The sequence below is a fragment of the Dendrobates tinctorius genome, unplaced genomic scaffold, assembly GCF_039654945.1.
Source record: "Dendrobates tinctorius isolate UK_male_01 unplaced genomic scaffold, ASM3965494v1 ptg000214l, whole genome shotgun sequence".
NCBI lineage: Eukaryota > Metazoa > Chordata > Amphibia > Anura > Dendrobatidae > Dendrobates > Dendrobates tinctorius.
Genome location: NW_027361881.1, coordinates 10,045,753 through 10,064,074, shown reverse-complemented (window position 1 = coordinate 10,064,074; position 18,322 = coordinate 10,045,753). Strand labels below are relative to the sequence as shown.

General features: G+C 43.6%; 1 protein-coding gene across 5 annotated transcripts in view; it reads left to right on the top strand.

The window, feature by feature from the left end:
* ZNF536 (zinc finger protein 536) overlaps positions 1–18,322 on the top strand; it is a 467,918-nt gene that overhangs the window by 18,384 nt on the left and 431,212 nt on the right. For 4 of the 5 annotated variants that reach the window (XM_073555025.1, XM_073555019.1, XM_073555020.1 and 1 more), the window contains exon 2: positions 7,542–7,638. The exons of the other annotated variant lie outside the window; for it this stretch is intronic. The gene's annotated coding sequence lies outside the window, so the exon portion shown is untranslated. The remainder of the gene's footprint in view (positions 1–7,541; positions 7,639–18,322) is intronic. 5 annotated transcript variants of the gene reach the window in all.

Sequence of the window (18,322 nt, the reverse complement as noted above, 5' to 3'; positions counted from 1 at the left end):
TCAAACTAAGCACAGGCACTCGGTTCACCCTTGGGGTAGCCAAACAGTTCAGTGCACATTTTCACCTACTTGTTTTTGCATCTCTCCACCTTCCTTTTCCTTGATAGCTTTGGTTTTACAGGAGCTAAAATGAGGTGATAAAGAAGCGGGTCAAAAGGTGTAGTGGACTTTTCGACATGTGCTTGGTTTGAACAGTCATGTTAGGGTATGTGCACACGGAGTTTTTTGGATCTGCGGATTTTGTAGTAAAATCCGCAGGACTAAAGTCCTGCGGTTTATCTGCGGTTTTGCCCTGCGGTTTTACACCTCATAATGGATGAGGTGTGAAACTGCAGTGGTTCTGCACAAAAGAATTGACATGCTGCGGATTGTAAACGATTGAAAAAGTAGCAAAACCGCGCTGAAAAATCCGCAGCATCTGCACTGCGTTTTTTTTTTTTTTATTACATAGGAAATAAGGTACTGTAGGTACTGTACGACGCAGCAAAATTTGCTGCGGACCCGCAGAGCCAAAACCGCTGCGAATCCGCAGCAGAATCCGCAGCGTGTGCACATACCCTTATGCTGACAGTCTCCTTTTAATTGTGTCCCGTTCCTGTTTGAAATGAAGAAGAAACGTGGCACTACTGGTGCGGTGCTCAAGTAGGGTCCCAAACCAATATCTGTTCCTGTTTGGACATGATGACCAGAAAGCTCTATAGAAGTACAATAATTGTTTCATCTGTATTACACCACTGATGAGTTGTCATACCGTCAAAAGTCTTTTTTTTAGACTCTCTCTCTTCAAAACAAAAAGACCTTATACTGCGTGATCTCAATATTGTCTTTTTTGCTTGGGTTTTCAAGATGTCTTGTCTTCTTCTCGGATTTTCAAGACGGCTGCCCATGGCTATGTTGTACCAAAAACAGAGAAACACATTCACCTGTGATGTTCCTACTCTGTAAACTCTGAACTTTCAGAAGCTGCTGCTTCAGGTATCTGCTTTTTTTTTTTTTTTTTTTGGAGTGTTCCTCCCAGTGATCTTGTATTGATGACCTAACCTAAAGATAAGTCATCAATGTCTTCATCCCAGACAAACTTCTCCTAAGACTGACCTTGAGATATCCCAGTAGTTGAACCCAGACCTTCAAGAAGAATTTCAAGTGTCCCGTGATATTTGAAGGAAAATAACAATGTCCTATAATAGTACAGACTTAAAGAGAGGTGATTAAATATTTACTTTTGGCCACCAAGTATTTTGGCATTCTCAGTCCTGCACCCAAGTATACCTTGTCCTGGAGCACTCAAAAACTCTAAAGTCATGAAGTCAGACCACTCTTATCATGTAGGACACGTAGAAGCATTGGGCCATGGCTGTACTCGCTCCATAACCTTATTAGAGATCAGATTTTGGAGGCCATTGATTCTAAAAGATTAAGCCTTGAATGTTCCTCCATTACAATTGTGTGATGTGTGCCTGTCCCTTCTACTCCTACTTTGCTCTTTGACCGATACAGAGCGGTTATTGAAAAACCCTGATTTATTCTTGGGATTTGATTTACGATTATTTCCGTGATGTTACTCCTGGTTCTGACCCAGCTACCTGACCATCCTTCTTGCCAGCTTGCACCACCAAAAAGCAGCTAACTCCGTGGCCAAGCCCAGTGACCTCTGTATGTCCAGGTGTCTGTACAGGGCTTAAAGGGTGAAGGACAGGGTGTTTTGGAAAATAGAGTAGATAGCGCCAAGCTTGTTCGTGGTAGCTGTTTTGAAGCTGCCAGGTGACCACGAGCAGTACCCTCATGACAAGTTGAAGCTATGAATTCAGGTCACTTTTGATCTTTGAAGGACCTCACAACTTCTTTACCATTTTGGACAGAATTCGTTATTGGTAGAATTGAATGTGTCCCAACTGCTTCAAGATTCTGCCCTCATCTGATGGCCAAAAGTGTTAACTTTTTATTCTGGGAACACACTTTATCTAGCTATAGGATGGATGATGATTTTTGGACCATTGGGATCTGATCAATCACCAGTAAGGGTCTATTACATACACTCACTGGCCACTTTATTAGGTACACCTGTCCAACTGTGTGTTAAGACTTAATTTCTAATCAGCCAATCACATGGCGGCAACTCAGTGCATTTAGGCATGTAGACATGGTCAAGACAATCTCCTGCAGTTCAAACCGAGCATCAGTATGGGGAAGAAAGGTGATTTGAGTGCCTTTGAACGTGGCATGATTGTTGGTGCCAGAAGGGCTGGTCTGAGAATTTCAGAAACTGCTGATCTACTGGGATTTTCACGCACAACCATCTCTAGGGTTTACAGAGAATGGTCCGAAAAAGAAAAAAAATCCAGTGAGCGGCAGTTCTGTGGCCGGAAATGCCATGTTGATGCCAGAGGTCAGAGGAGAATGGGCAGACTGGTTCGAGCTGATAGAAAGGCAACAGTGACTCAAATTGCCACCCGTTACAACCAAGGTAGGCAGAAGAGCATCTCTGAACGCACAGTGCGTCGAACTTTGAGGCAGATGGGCTACAGCAGCAGAAGACCACACTGGGTACCACTCCTCTCAGCTAAGAACAGGAAACTGAGGCTAAAATTTGCACAAGCTCATCGAAATTGGACAGTAGAAGATTGGAAAAACGTTGCCTGGTCTGATGAGTCTCGATTTCTGCTGCGACATTCGGATGGTAGGGTCAGAATTTGGCGTAAACAACATGAAAGCATGGATCCATCCTGCCTTGTATCAACGGTTCAGGCTGGTGGTGGTGGTGTCATGGTGTGGGGAATTTTTTCTGGGCACTCTTTGGGCCCCTTGGTACCAATTGAGCATCGTTGCAACGCCACAGCCTACCTGAGTATTGTTGCTGACCATGTCCATCCCTTTATGACCACAATGTACCCAACATCTGATGGCTACTTTCAGCAGGATAATGCGCCATGTCATAAAGCTCGAATCATCTCAGATTGGTTTCTTGAACATGACAATGAGTTTACTGTACTCAAATGGCCTCCTCAGTCACCAGATCTCAATCCAATAGAGCATCTTTGGGATGTGGTGGAACGGGAGATTCGCATCAGGGATGTGCAGCCGACAAATCTGCGCCAACTGTGTGATGCCATCATGTCAATATGGTCCAAAATCTCTGAGGAATGCTTCCAGCACCTTGTTGAATCTCTGCCACGAAGAATTGAGGCAGTTCTGAAGGCAAAAGGGGGTCCAACCCCTTACTAGCATGGTGTACCTAATAAAGTGGCCAGTGTGTATATTCTTTATGTAACACTGCTCTATAGAGTGCAGTTCTCAACTATCTCCAGCAATCCCATAGTGAACGATTAGAGCAGTGATTCGTGCTTGACAATTGCTCATTTCCAATGGGGTTTTCAAGAGCTTCAATCTTAGGATCAGTTGAGGTCCCGGTCGTCAAACCCCAACTGATTAGCAAAGTATCACCATCCCCTTTATCATTTTGCATCCCTCGATTGAACTTGATTGGCTTGTCTTGTTTTCCACCATATTAACTATGTAACCTTCAATGATGCCAATGCCCTATACATTTTTCATACACTTTAGATAGCTGTAGGATGAATGTTGTGAAGATGTTTCTCATGACCCGATTCTCAGCATAGTATTCAAGTGTTCACAAAGGAAAGAGGGGAAGAAGCGGCTGCCTGCCACCTCTTAGAACAAAAGGATTGGACATGTTAGAATTCAACATGTCCAGTCTAACATCTCCTGTCACCAGGTGAGGGTTGGAACATCTCCATATGTATATTAGGTTTTGTCAATAGTCTTCAGAAGCGTCTGGTCACCTTTACCTTTTGGTCACCTCTTTCTTTGACAGGTTGATAGAACCACATTATTATTATTTTTTTGGCTCCCGACGCGCCAATCCACCTCCTTAATTCCACCTTCCAGCCAAACATATTAATCCTGATGCAAACTACCCACCTGCCAGTCTTATTGCCGCCACTGCAAATACATCACCTACACGTGCCCTTCGAAATGTCTTTTATTACAAGCGCTCAGCCACGGTTTTCCTCCCGCGAGCTTCAATAAACGAGACTTTTTACCCAGCGAACTAGCGAACAGATCCGGCTCCTTTATAAATTATAAAAGGAATAATGTCAGACATTGAATGTAAATATATCGAGTAGAACAAGGGCCGGTCGCTGGAACAACATTGTACAAAATACCATTTACAGGCTTGAAATATGTGCATTTAATTTTAGTAGAGGAGGGGAGAGAAAAAATAGGGGTCTTGAAAGCTGCGGCCGATTTTTAGCTTCTTACTTCCACATTAAATAATCATAGATTCTGCAAACAGCCAAATTAAACACAGTGAAATAATGGTTAATGTCGTAATACACTGACAATTTAACCTAGCCAATATTTTTATTGCCTGATACTATAAAGTCAGCCGAGCTCAACTTGCTTTTGACTGTAGGAAAATAGGTTATAGACCGTTTGGGAATGACCAATTTTTCAAACGCAGCCATACAGTTAGACTCGAACCACTAATACGCTGCTTTTTTTTCTCCACGTTATTGCTGGTATAATCTTTTGAGAATATTTTATAACGGCAATAGCCTTCTAAAAATCAGTCTTTACTGCAGTTAATGACTGGACAGCTGGAGTATTAACTGACTTTGGCCTTGCCTGTAGCTATTAACTAACAAACCAGTTGTTAGCAGGTAGCCTAGCATTTTTTTTTTTTATTATTTTTAATTTTTTTTTCCTTTTCAGCTCTGCTTTTTTTTTTTTTTTTTACATTAAGCATCTTTTACGTTGATGATTCAGGTTGGCTTCTTGCTCTTGCAGATGGGCAATGTGACAGAGCACCTATCCTTTAATGGTTATCTATAAATATAGCCCGATGTCCCAATCGTAAAGTTTGGCTGGATATATTTTTTTAGCTGTAAAAAAAAAAAGGCGACATGGAGCGCAAAAAAAAAAAAAAAAATATGAATGTTTGCATTTGGTTTTCTTTAAAAATTTGGCAGCTCTTTGATTTCCTGCAGAATGGGTTAACTGGGAATCCGTCAGTGGGTTTATTTTGGCAGGGAGTTTCTTTTTTCTGAACTCTTCTGGGCTGTCGCTGATATGACCTCATCAAAGTTCAGGTCAACTTTGGTGTGGTTACATATCAGCTGAAGAAATTCAGATAAAAGAGTTCCTCTTCAGAAGGAGCTCAATGACAGTTCTCAGTTAACTCATTCTGCTGCCAGTAATGTGCAGGAAACCTAAGAGGCTGTAAAATAAAACTAAGAATTTTAATTTAGTCTAATTGCAAAAGTTAATTTTAGCCCAAAAAGAGGCATATACATTAACAAAAAATATAATTGCCTTTAACGTCCTTTTAACCGGATTTTCTGATCACGTGGCCTTAGTGTAGGCAATCAACATCAGATCAGTGACCCACATTGATCAGCTGATTAAAGGTGCCGTGGTGCACCACTAATGTTCAAAAATATAATAGTGGCCACAAATGGTACTGCACAATTGTACAATTTAATGGATGAAAGCCTGCAGTACCATTCATGGCCACTTCACAATATAGGTTGCAGGATTTGGGAATGTTTAGTTTGCAAAAGAGAAGACTGAGAGGAGACCTAATAGCTGTCTACAAATATCTAAAGGGCTGTCACATTGTAGAAGGATCAACTTTATTCTCATTTGCACAAGGAAAGACTAGAAGCAATGGGATGAAACTGAATGGGAGGAGACACAGATTAGATATTAGAAAAAACTTTTTGACAGAGTGATCAATGAGTGGAACAGGCTGCCACGAGAAGTGGTGAGTTCTCCTTCAATGGAAGTCTTCAAACAGAGGCTGGACAGACATCTGACTGGGATGATTTAGCGAATCCTGCTTTGAGCAGGGGGTTGGACCAGATGGCCCAGGAGGTCCCTTCCAACTCTACGATTCTATGATATGGAGCTGTGTTACTTCCCTTACCTCATGACCCATGTGATCAGTGAAGGTGATCAATATTATTACAGAACATTTAATATTCGAGTGCCATAAAACCTTTTATGTTGAGCCTCCACTTCCCAATGCAAAATCTATAACTGTGCCCCATATGCTTATAAATACCGATCTGGGGTGCAACTGCTTCCTCTTTCCCTTTAGTTAGTCCCTTGGAAAGGGCTCATATAATTATTGAAAATGTTTGTGATGGCACAGCATTTAATCTTAATTATGCAGACATAAATTCAGTTACTAGGATATGTGAAGAAGGGGTAGGGAGCACCACCAAGGGGTAAAAAAAAAATATATATATATAAATTAGAAAATAAGCAAGGGGTGCTGTCGAATGCATAGGAAGAGACAAATGATCAAAAGGAGAAAAAAGACCCCAGCATATAGAGCGCACACCCAAGACAATGATGTTTGTGATCAATGCATATCAGTTTTATTAGAAGATAAAAACACACAATAAAAACATTTAAAAAAGCAAGGCACACCCCCAAATGTCCCAAACAGGTCAGACAATAAACCCTAATAAAACTGATATGTATTGATCACATCTCTCATTGTCTTGGGGGTGTGCTCTGTATGCTGGGGTCTTTTTTCTCCTTTTGATCATAAATTCAGTTACCAGGAGACATACCCTAGTATCTTTATGTTGACTTTTGAGTTTGTGTTTTTCTTTGGTTGGTAAGAAACAGACTATTGTTCATATGAGCCTTTAGTGTTGACTTTTGAGTTGTTTGTTGTAGCTTATTGTCTGCTGTCTTTGCAAGACAGGGACACAGGGTCATTGAACAATCGATGTTTGATAAAATGTTGATTTATCATTGTGTGGGACCCTGTGGATTGTTCACTGGCAAAACAGAAGAGGAAAAACTATGTAAATTGGTTAAATCATCAAACAATGAGTTAAACTCATCCCCCCCTGACCTGTGGATGATGACCTAAAACACAGATGTTGGTATAAAAAAGGAATTCCATCATTCTGCAATGTGAACCAGAGATTTTTACAAAACTACAGCCAGGAACACTTTACAGGATAGCAACCAGGACATAATGGCTCCATCACGAGGGACACCGATTTTAAATTCTAAAGGGTGCCAGTTTAGGGGACCAAGGCCCCAGCTGAAAGCATAGAGATCAGCTCAATTGACCATCACAGAAACCCATGGATACGTTTAGGGAAGCCAGGATTTGGACCCACTGGTCACCTGGCCCCATGGAGACGTTTGGAGAAGCCAGGTTGTGACCATCCGGTCACCTGGCCAGGTTCCTCAATGGACTTTCAAGTTCCTAAGCTTGTCATTACCTCCTCTGTGTGTGTGTCACAGATACTGATAAAAGATAAGATATAGTTGCAATGTCCACTGATTCCCAGCAGGGAATTATCCTGTTTTATAGATTGTGGCCTATTTTAGGGCACACTTTGAACGTATCATTCCTTCTTGTCTCTATGACCCTAGGTGACGTTAAATTGACTGTGAGGGGGAATTAAAGGGGTGTGATCTAAAATAACTTGTACCAACTACAGAACACTATGGTGAATATTCATTTGCTTGCTCTTTCCCTGGTTTCAAAGGTTGTCGACATTACAAGATTCTTTGTGGATTTGACTTGGCCGTGAGGAGGAGGACGAAGCTACATTATGCATCACGTCACAGACTTGTCATCCCCAGGTAAGTAACATTAAGGGGGTTCATAGTTGGATACTTTTTCTTAAAATGAACTGGTTGATACAGTATATTCCTTTCTTGTTCAGTGTCTGCAGAGAGTTTTCTCTGGTGATTCCCTTCCTGGAATGTATTGCAGAAAGGAGAGGTTTTTTTTGTTTGTTTTTTTTTTAAGCTATAAAAATTCTTAATTGATTGTTGACCTATATTGTAAAACAGACGAGAGAGCAAAAAGATTGACAAAACAGTCCATTGGTAACCAAGTATGCCGACTTGCAACAATGAAGGAAAATGAGCATATAAGCATATTTTGGTGTGTATATATAAGTAAACGACAGAGGTCATAAATGTATATGCAGACATACAAGTATCATATTATAGGTATATGAGAAAAAAAGTTCCCACATATGCAAGGTCCCCACAAAGGAAAAAAAAAGGTCCTCAATGTGAGTTTCGCATATTTAGTATATTGCTTCTTCAGGGGGTCTGGGGCATTCTGGGATGTGTAGTATTTTTGAAGGACAGAAAACATTTTACATGATCTAAGAGCATCAAAAAAGTTTAGGAAAGGTTAACTAAATATGGTGAGCATGATTGAAGCTAAAAAAAAAGTGAGTACAACCTTAAATGAAAATGGTCAAATTGAACCGAAAGTGTGAATGTTTTGTGTGGCTACCATTATTTTCCAGAGCTGCCTTACCTCTCTTGGGCCTGGAGGTGACTAGAACATCATAGGTGGCCATTAGAATCCTCTATCCTCCTCCAAGATGACATCACGGAACTTGATGACAGGTGGACCCCACGCCACTTTATCCTCTACAGCAGGGGTGGGGAACCTTTTTTCTGCTGAGGGCCATTTGGAATTTTATGATAGCGTTCGGGGGCCGCATAAAATTAATAATGATGAGCGAGTATACTCGTTGCTCGGGTTTTTCCGAGCATGCTCGGGTGTCCTCTGAGTATTTTGGCGTGCTCGGAGATTTAGTTTCTGTCGACGCATTTGCATGATTTGCAGCTGCTGGACAGCCAGAATACGTGTGGGGATTCCTTAACAAACAGGCATTCCTCACATGTATTCAGGCTGTCCAGCAGCCATAAATCATGCAGCTGAGGCGACGAAAACTAAATCTCCGAGGTCCCAATAGGCAGGTGAATGTCCCCAATAGGCAGGCGAATGTCCCCAATGGGCAGGAAAATGTACCCATTAGGCAGGTAAATGTCCCCAATAGGCAGCACTGGTCCCCAATAGGCAGCACAGGTCCCCAATAGGCAGCACAAGTCCCCAATAGGCAGGTAAATGTCTCCATTAGGCAGCACAGGTCCCCAATAGGCAGGTAAATGTCCCCATTAGGCAGCACAGGTCCCCAATAGGCAGGAAAATGTCACCATTAGGCAGCATAGGTCCCCAATAGGCAGACCTGGTGTTGGAGAGGTCCAGTGAGTACACAGTGACAGGCTGCGTCTGAAGTAAGTCCCGCTGACCAGGCCTCCTGGATGGCGACCAGGCCTCCTGGATGGCGACCAGGCCTCCTGGATGGCCCCCAGGCCCCGCACCGCACACACAGCAGCACATGGTCACCACCGCACCGGTGACCGGGGTGATGAAGATAGAAGGCAGGTCGCAGACAGAGTCCAGCACAGCTCACACTGGGTAGCGGTGTGCGGTGACTCCTCCAGATACCCATTAGCCGCACTGCACTGCTGCAGGTATCAGTGCGCGGGGTCCGGCGGGGTGTGCTCAGTCCCCGTCAGTGCATGCACGTATCAGTGCGTGGTATCCGGCGGGCGGGGATAGGAAGCAGAGCAAGAGTCCTCTGGCTCCTGCAACAAAGTACCGGATCACGGCTCTGGAGGGCGGGCCAGACAAGATGATATGGCGGGCCGTATACGGCCCGTGGGCCGGACGTTACCCACCCCTGCTCTACAGCAATGCTGGTCTTGACCCCATGCTGCAGCTCAGTGTCAGGGTGTTGGTAATCTTCTTATAGCCTCGGCCATCTTTATGTAGAGCAACAAGTCTTTCTTTCAGACCCTCAGAGAGTTCTGTGTGTTGTGGCTGTGTGTTGTTATTTAGAGGGCCCCAAATTTTCTCACTACAACGCTTTGTATCAAAGTGTGAGATCTTCAGTGTTGTGCCATGTAAAGATATAATAAAATATTTACAAAATGTAATGGGTGTACTCAATTTTGTGATATACTGTAAGCATTCCCGTTCAGGTGCCTATAAAGTGTTTGGGTCTGTGGCCACCTATGTGGTGCTGGAGGGCTAATTTTAGGGACAGCAGTCAATAATGAGACGTAATAAACCATTTCCAAAGAGCAGATTCTCGAAACTCTGGAATGGAGGCTTAGTTGGCGTTAACTGCCATTCAAACCCATTACAGGAGCTTTAGTGAATCCCCCACTGTGCCGGCTGCCAACATACCTCTGAAGTCGTGTTGTCATGCATCTCAAATCAGACACGTCCCAGTTTGGTTGATAAAAGTTTTAATACGCGCTTGTTTAGAATGAAATGTAGTCATTATTTACGAGAAGGAGCAGAATTTGACCGGATGACGGCGTCGACTTATGACAGGATCTTCCTTCGGTTGTCTTGTCTTTTCTTTAATATTTATATTGGGAACATTAGGGAAAAAAAGTGAGAAAATGAAGAATATATGAAGATGTCGAAGCTCTGCTCCCTCTTATAGAATAGACCTAGGCGGAGCACTGCCATCTGCAAAATCTGAGCTGAAATCCTCAATATCACACGATATGCTCGCATATGACTCAAATAGCCAATGGATAGGGATAGACGCCCATACACATCAGATTAAAGTTCAGATGAACCTGCTGATGTCAGCAGGATCAGTCCCAATCTAAAGTGTATGGTGGCCTCCCAACCTTGCTAACACTGTGGCTGAAACTCATAAATAGTGATAAGCCAGCATGTTATGCGAGCACACTCGGGTGCTAACAAAGTGACTTCAGCGTGCTATCGAACAGCTGCGAGACATGCAACCGCGGGGACTCGAATATAGTTTTGAAGCACGACAAAGTCACTCAGCACATGAGCATACGCAGATAACGCCTTATCCAAGCAAATTCGCTCATCACTACTCATAGAACATTATGTTATTACCTGTATGGATTAAAATGTATGCATATCCTGGGTGGAGTGATGTCATCATATATGGTGATGTCGCTTGTCTACAATGAAATATATCCCTGATATAAGCCTCAATCTTTTCTACTGTATTTTCAATGCCTATCAATATAAGTCTTCATCTTTTGGGGGAAAAAAATATGCTTTAAAAAAAAAAAAAAAGAATAAAATCTGATCAAAAGGTTTATTCGCTTAAAAAACAATAGTAATTCCACATCGTTTTACAGACATAGTCACTGTCAACAATTTAAATTCCCTATACTCCAAAATATCACAACCAATAAAATTACCTATAAAATGATCAAGTCCTTTTACAACGCTTTGGATTGAAAAATAGAAATGTTCTGAAGTTTTTGAAAACGGCAACAAATAAACGGATTATTAAGTAAAAAATAATGCTTTTATTGCTCAATATTAGGAAAACCATAAAAAAAGGAAAACTATATACATTATTATTATTGTGTCCTTTTATGAGTGGAAGCCCCCACTCGGTCAATTAGTCATGGGTAGGTTACTGCAGTAGTCAGTGATTGGCTTAGTGGGCATTTACAGTCGTGGGCAGGTTATTGCAGTAGTCAGCGATTGGCTTAGTGGGCATTTACAGTCATAGGTAGGTTACTGCAGTAGTCAGTGATTGGCTTAGTGGGCATTTACATTTATGGGCAGGTTACTGCAGTAGTCAGTAATTGGCTTAGTGGGCATTTACATTCATGGCCAGGTTACAGCAGTAGTCAGTGATTGGCTTAGTGGGCATTTACAGTCATGGGCAGGTTACTGCAGTAGTCAGTAATTGGCTTAGTGGGCATTTACATTTATGGGTAGGTTACTACAGTAGTCAGTGATTGGCTTAGTGGACATTAAGTGTCATGAGTAGGTGACTACAGTAGTCAGTGATTGGCTTAGTGGGCATTTACATTCATGGGCAGGTTACTGCAGTAGTCAGTGATTGACTTAGTGGACATTTACAGTCATGGGCAGGTTACTGCAGTAGTCAGTGATTGGCTTAGTGGGCATTTACATTCATGGGCAGGCTACTGCAGTAGTCAGTGATTGACTTAGTGGACATTTACAGTCATGGGCAGGTTACTGCAGTAGTCAGTGATTGGCTTAGTGGGCACTTACATTCATGGGCAGGTTACTGCAGTAGTCAGTGATTGACTTAGTGGACATTTACAGTCATGGGCAGGTTACTGCAGTTGTCAGTGATTGGCTTAGCGGGCATTTACAGTCGTGGGCAGGTTACTGCAGTAGTCAGCAATTGGCTTAGCGGGCTTTTACAGTCATGGACAGGTTACTGCAGTAGTCAGCAATTGGCTAAGGCCTGTTTCACACTTCAGTTTTTTGTGTCAGTTAAAATCCGCCAAAAAGGCGGAAAGCGGATCCGTTCCTAACTGATGTGAACGGATGCCACCGGATCCGTTTTTTTTGACAGATCCGCCGAATGAAGAATTTTAAAGGAACCGCTCCCCGGGAAGGAGAGAGAGAGAGATCTTTTTTCTCTGTCCGCCAGAAATGATTTCAGGGTTAAATTTCCTCCTGACTTCATTCCTCCGGGCATGCGCTCTATAAAAATGCGGATCCTGCAGTACTAAAAACGTTACATGGTCCGTCCAGGCATCTCGGCGGACGCAAAAAAATTGACGGATCCGCAAAAAAACGGATCCAACAGATGGCCATCCGTCAAGATTTGCCGGTAATGCAAGTCAATGGGGAAACAAACGGATCCGCCAAAAAAAATGGCGGATCCGTTTTTTTGCAAAAACGGCGGATTTTGACTTGTGGTCAAAAACGGAAGCGTGAAACAGGCCTTAGCGGGCATTTACAGTCATGGGCAGGTTACTGCAGTAGTCAGCGATTGACTTAGCGGGCATTTACAGTCGTGGGCAGGTTACTGCAGTAGTCAGTGATTGGCTTAGTGGGCATTTACATTCATGGACAGGTCACTGCAGTGGTCAGCGATTGACTTAGTGGCCATTTACATTTATGGGTAGGTTACTACAGTAGTCAGCGATTGGCTTAGCGGGCATTTACAGTCATGGGCAGGTTACTGCAGTAGTCAGCGATTGGCTTAGCGGGCATTTACATTCATGGGCAGGTTACTGCAGTAGTCAGCAATTGGCTTAGTGGGCATTTACAGTCATGGGCAGGTTACTGCAGTAGTCAGTGATTGGCTTAGCGGGCATTTACAGTCATGGGCAGGTTACTGCAGTAGTCAGGGATTGGCTTAGCGGGCATTTACATTCATGGGCAGGTTACTGCAGTAGTCAGTGAATGGCTTAGCGGATATTTACAGTCATAGGTTACTGCAGTAGTCAGCGATTGGCTTAGCGGGCATTTACAGTCATGGGCAGGTTACTGCAGTAGTCAGTGATTGGCTTATCGAGCATTTACAGTCATGGGCAGGTTACTGCAGTAGTCAGTGATTGGCTTAGCGGGCATTTACATTCATGGGCAGGTTACTGCAATAGTCAGTGAATGGCTTAGCGGGCATTTACAGTCATAGGTTACTGCAGTAGTCAGCGATTGGCTTAGCGAGCATTTACAGTCATGGGCAGGTTACTGCAGTAGTCAGTGATTGGCTTAGCGGGCATTTACAGTCATGGGCAGGTTACTGCAGTAGTCGGTGATTGGCTTAGCGGGCATTTACAGTCATGGGCAGGTTACTGCAGTAGTCGGCGATTGGCTTAGCGGGCATTTACAGTCATGGGCAGGTTACTGCAGTAGTCAGCGATTGGCTTAGCAGGCATTTACAGTCATGGGCAGGTTACTGCAGTAGTCAGCGATTGGCTTAGCGGGCATTTACAGTCATGGGCAGGTTACTGCAGTAGTCAGCGATTGGCTTAGCCGACATTTACAGTCATGGGCAGGTTACTGCAGTAGTCAGCGATTGGCTTAGCGGGCATTTACATTCATGGGCAGGTTACTGCAGTAGTCAGTGAATGGCTTAGCGGGCATTTACAGTCATAGGTTACTGCAGTAGTCAGTGATTGGCTTAGCGGGCATTTACAGTCATGGGCAGGTTACTGCAGTAGTCAGCGATTGGCTTATCGGGCATTTACAGTCATGGGCAGGTTACTGCAGTAGTCAGCGATTGGCGTAGCGGGCATTTACAGTCATGGGCAGGTTACTGCAGTAGTCAGCGATTGGCTTAGCCGACATTTACAGTCATGGGCAGGTTACTGCAGTAGTCAGCGATTGGCTTAGCGGGCATTTACATTCATGGGCAGGTTACTGCAGTAGTCAGTGAATGGCTTAGCGGGCATTTACAGTCATAGGTTACTGCAGTAGTCAGCAATTGGCTTAGTGGGCATTTACATTCATGGGCAGGTTACTGCAGTAGTCAGTGATTGGCTTAGCGGGCATTTACAGTCATGGGCAGGTTACTGCAGTAGTCAGCGATTGGCTTAGCGGGCATTTACAGTCATGGGCAGATTACTGCAGTAGTCAGTGATTGGCTTATTGAGCATTTACAGTCATGGGCAGGTTACTGCAGTAGTCAGTGATTGGCTTAGCGGGCATTTACATTCATGGGCAGGTTACTGCAATAGTCAGTGAATGGCTTAGCGGGCATTTACAGTCATAGGTTACTGCAGTAGTCAGCGATTGGCTTAGCGAGCATTTACAGTCATGGGCAGGTTACTGCAGTAGTCAGTGATTGGCTTAGCGGGCATTTACAGTCATGGGCAGGTTACTGCAGTAGTCGGCGATTGGCTTAGCGGGCATTTACAGTCATGGGCAGGTTACTGCAGTAGTCAGTGACTGACTTAGTGGACATTTACAGTCATGGGCAGGTTACTGCAGTAGTCAGCGATTGACTTAGCGGGCATTTACAGTCATGGGCAGGTTACTACAGTAGTCAGTGATTGGCTTAGTGGGCATTTACAGTCGTGGGCAGGTTACTGCAGTAGTCAGCGATTGGCTTAGCGGGCTTTTACAGTCATGGGCAGGTTACTGCAGTAGTCAGCGATTGGCTTAGCGGGCATTTACAGTCATGGGCAGGTTACTGCAGTAGTCAGCGATTGGCTTAGCGGGCTTTTACAGTCATGGGCAGGTTACTGCAGTAGTCAGCGATTGGCTTAGCGGGCTTTTACAGTCATGGACAGGTTACTGCAGTAGTCAGCAATTGGCTAAGGCCTGTTTCACACTTCAGTTTTTTGTGTCCGTTAAAATCCGCCAAAAAGGCGGAAAGCGGATCCGTTCCTAACTGATGTGAACAGATGCCACCGGATCCGTTTTTTTGACAGATCCGCCGAATGAAGAATTTTAAAGGAACCGCTCCCCGGGAAGGAGAGAGAGAGAGATCTTTTTTCTCTGTCCGCCAGAAATGATTTCAGGGTTAAATTTCCTCCTGACTTCATTCCTCCGGGCATGCGCTCTATAAAAATGCGGATCTTGCAGTAGTAAAAACGTTACATGGTCCGTCCAGGCATCTCGGCGGACGCAAAAAAATTGACGGATCCGCAAAAAAACGGATCCAACAGATGGCCATCCATCAAGATTCGCCGGTAATGCAAGTCAATGGGGAAACAAACGGATCCGCCCAAAAAAATGGCGGATCCGTTTTTTTGCAAAAACGGCGGATTTTGACTTATGGTCAAAAACGGAAGTGTGAAACAGGCCTTAGCGGGCATTTACAGTCATGGGCAGGTTACTGCAGTAGTCAGCGATTGACTTAGTGGCCATTTACATTTATGGGTAGGTTACTACAGTAGTCAGTGATTGGCTTAGTGGGCATTTACATTCATGGACAGGTCACTGCAGTAGTCAGCGATTGGCTTAGTGGGCATTTACAGTCATGGGCAGGTTACTGCAGTAGTCAGCGATTGGCTTAGCGGGCATTTACAGTCATGGGCAGGTTACTGCAGTAGTCAGTGAATGGCTTAGCGGGCATTTACAGTCATGGGCAGGTTACTGCAGTAGTCAGTGAATGGCTTAGCGGGCATTTACAGTCATGGGCAGGTTACTGCAGTAGTCAGTGATTGGCTTAGCGGGCATTTACAGTCATGGGCATCTTTTTTTTCTAGTTGTTCTTAAACTGTTTTCACCTGGACACTCTTAAGTACTAAACTTTGCCTTATTCTTGAGGGGTCAACAGCCCTGACACTTTTGAGGTCATCAGCTCATTATATCACATTATGGTTTGAAATTATTTATTTTCTAAGTTGGGAGAGTTATTCTCGATCATTACTGTATCGGTGATAGTACTGCCATGCTGTTACATTAATAAGTGTCTCCTTATAATCCTCTATAGATCATACCGCCATGTTGAGCTCCAAAATCTGCCACAAACACTTGAGATTTACACCTGTCACAGTCTCCTGACCACCCGTAAACACAATTCTGCTGCTGTTTCATTAATTTCTAGCTCAGATCTCAAACAGAATGATGAGAGTACTGATCCAGGCATCTGCTCAGAAAAATGTGTGAACATATAGATCCCATCTCGTGTATTTAGATGTATGTAGCACATTCTATTGTCAGGAGCTATTTATAATGATCCATGGCATTGATGGCGAGATGGGGGTATTTACCAGGCGAAATGTTGCAGCATTTAGTGCCGCAGCATTTGTGTACATCATTTAGTTAGGTCATCAGTAGAATTCACTTAGTTTGTTTGTGACTTCATCACTATTCAAAATTTGGTTGGGACGTCCTCACTGCTCGATATTTGATTGTAATGTCATCATTGATCATCACTTGGTTGTGACATCACCACTGATCATCACTTGATTGTGATGTCAACACTGGTCGTCACTTTGTTGTGAGGTCGTCACTTTGTTGTGAGGTCGTCACTTTGTTGTGAGGTCGCCGCTGGTCATCCTCACTGGTTATCGCTTGGTTCCGATGTCATAATTGTTCAGCTCTTGGTTGTGATTTCATCATTTGGTTATGATGTAATCACTGGTCATCACTTGATTTTGAAGTCATCACTACTCACTAGATATCATTTAGTCATGAGATCATCACTTGTGTCATCTTGGGAAAATGTGTTTTATCAGCAGACAGGGCAGAATACTATTTACTTAGGGCCTGTAAGCAATATGTCTGAGACCTGAATTTTGCCATATCATGCTTATATATTGCCATACAGAGAACACCAGGACCTTATAGTGCCAATGTAATGTCCGTGTAAATGCCTCGACCTAAATTCATGGTGATTTTGTGGCTCAGTTCCTCTTAGCCAAGATGCTATACAAGACACAACCTGTGGACAGGTGTGCGGCCATGTGTTGTAATTCTGTACAAGGAAAATAGGTAATTTCTTGCTCTGTGAATAGGCAGATCTTAGACCTTTCCGGTGCGTCCTCCTCCGTTCACTGGTCACTTGGTGTCCTCATTCGTACAGTGAAGCTCACAGATCAGATCTCTCTGCCTCGCCTTCCTCTTTTTCCATTTCTGGCAGTTTTAACTAGCTTTTCTCTGTTCCTTTTGGTTTCCTTTTTCCTTTTATAATTTTATTTTTACAGCACTTAATGTTCTGATAAGTGCACGTAAAACTGAAATGTGATCCTAATATGGCAAAAATTAAGGATAAAAGTGATGCAACGTTCTCATCCAGTTGAAAAATCATCACAAAGGAACACACTGTAAATAATGTAAAAATGAATTATAAAAACAATAAGGATGGATAGATAGGAGGTATAAAATCCAACCCCCGCCATGCTGTCAGCCTTTACTAACATGTGGCAGAATGGCTGGTGGTGCAGAGCTTACTGATACCAGCGCGGTCCTGTAATAAGTGCCATCGGGGTAACAAGTCCAGTAATTGCATTTCTTCATCCTGAATCTCCCCCATCAACTGGGAGTGATATTATTGCGAAGTGGAAGGAACCAAAGCAACTCGGCCACAAAGTGGATACCCTGTAATGTTGCAGAGTGGGGGGTGAATGCTGAGGGGCAGAGGTCATAAGTCATCACCGTTCTGCTGACCCCTTACCAGACCTCCTCTGGTATCAACACAAACTCTGCATCCCCCGATAGGAGCTTTATGGCCGCGCAGCTCCATGCAGCCGTACATCACCAAGCACAATGCTGAACATTGGATGAAGTGGTGTAAAGCTGTCATCGCTGGACACTGGAGGAGACGTGTTCTGTGTAGTGATGGATCACAATTCTCTATCTGCATCTGGTGGGAGGGGTCTGGGTTTGGTGATTCCAGGAGAATATTACCCCCTCACAGAATCCAAGAATGCTAAAGTTGGAATGGACCTCTGGGGTCATCGTGTCCAACCCCCTGCTCAATGCAGGAGTCACTAAACCATCTCAGGCAGATGTCTGTCCAGCCTCTGTTTGAATACTTCTATTGAAGGAGAACTCGCCTCCACTTGTAGTCCTCTGTTTCACTCATTGATCACCCTGACTGTCAAAAAGTCTTTTCTAATATCTAATCTGTGTCTTCTCCCTGTCAGTTTAATTCCATTGCTTCTCGTGTTTCCATGTGCAGATGAGAATAATGATGATCTCTTTACACTGTGACAGCCCTTCAGATATTTGTAGACCGCTATTAAGTCTCCTCTTGGCCTTCTTTTTTCCAAGGTAAACATT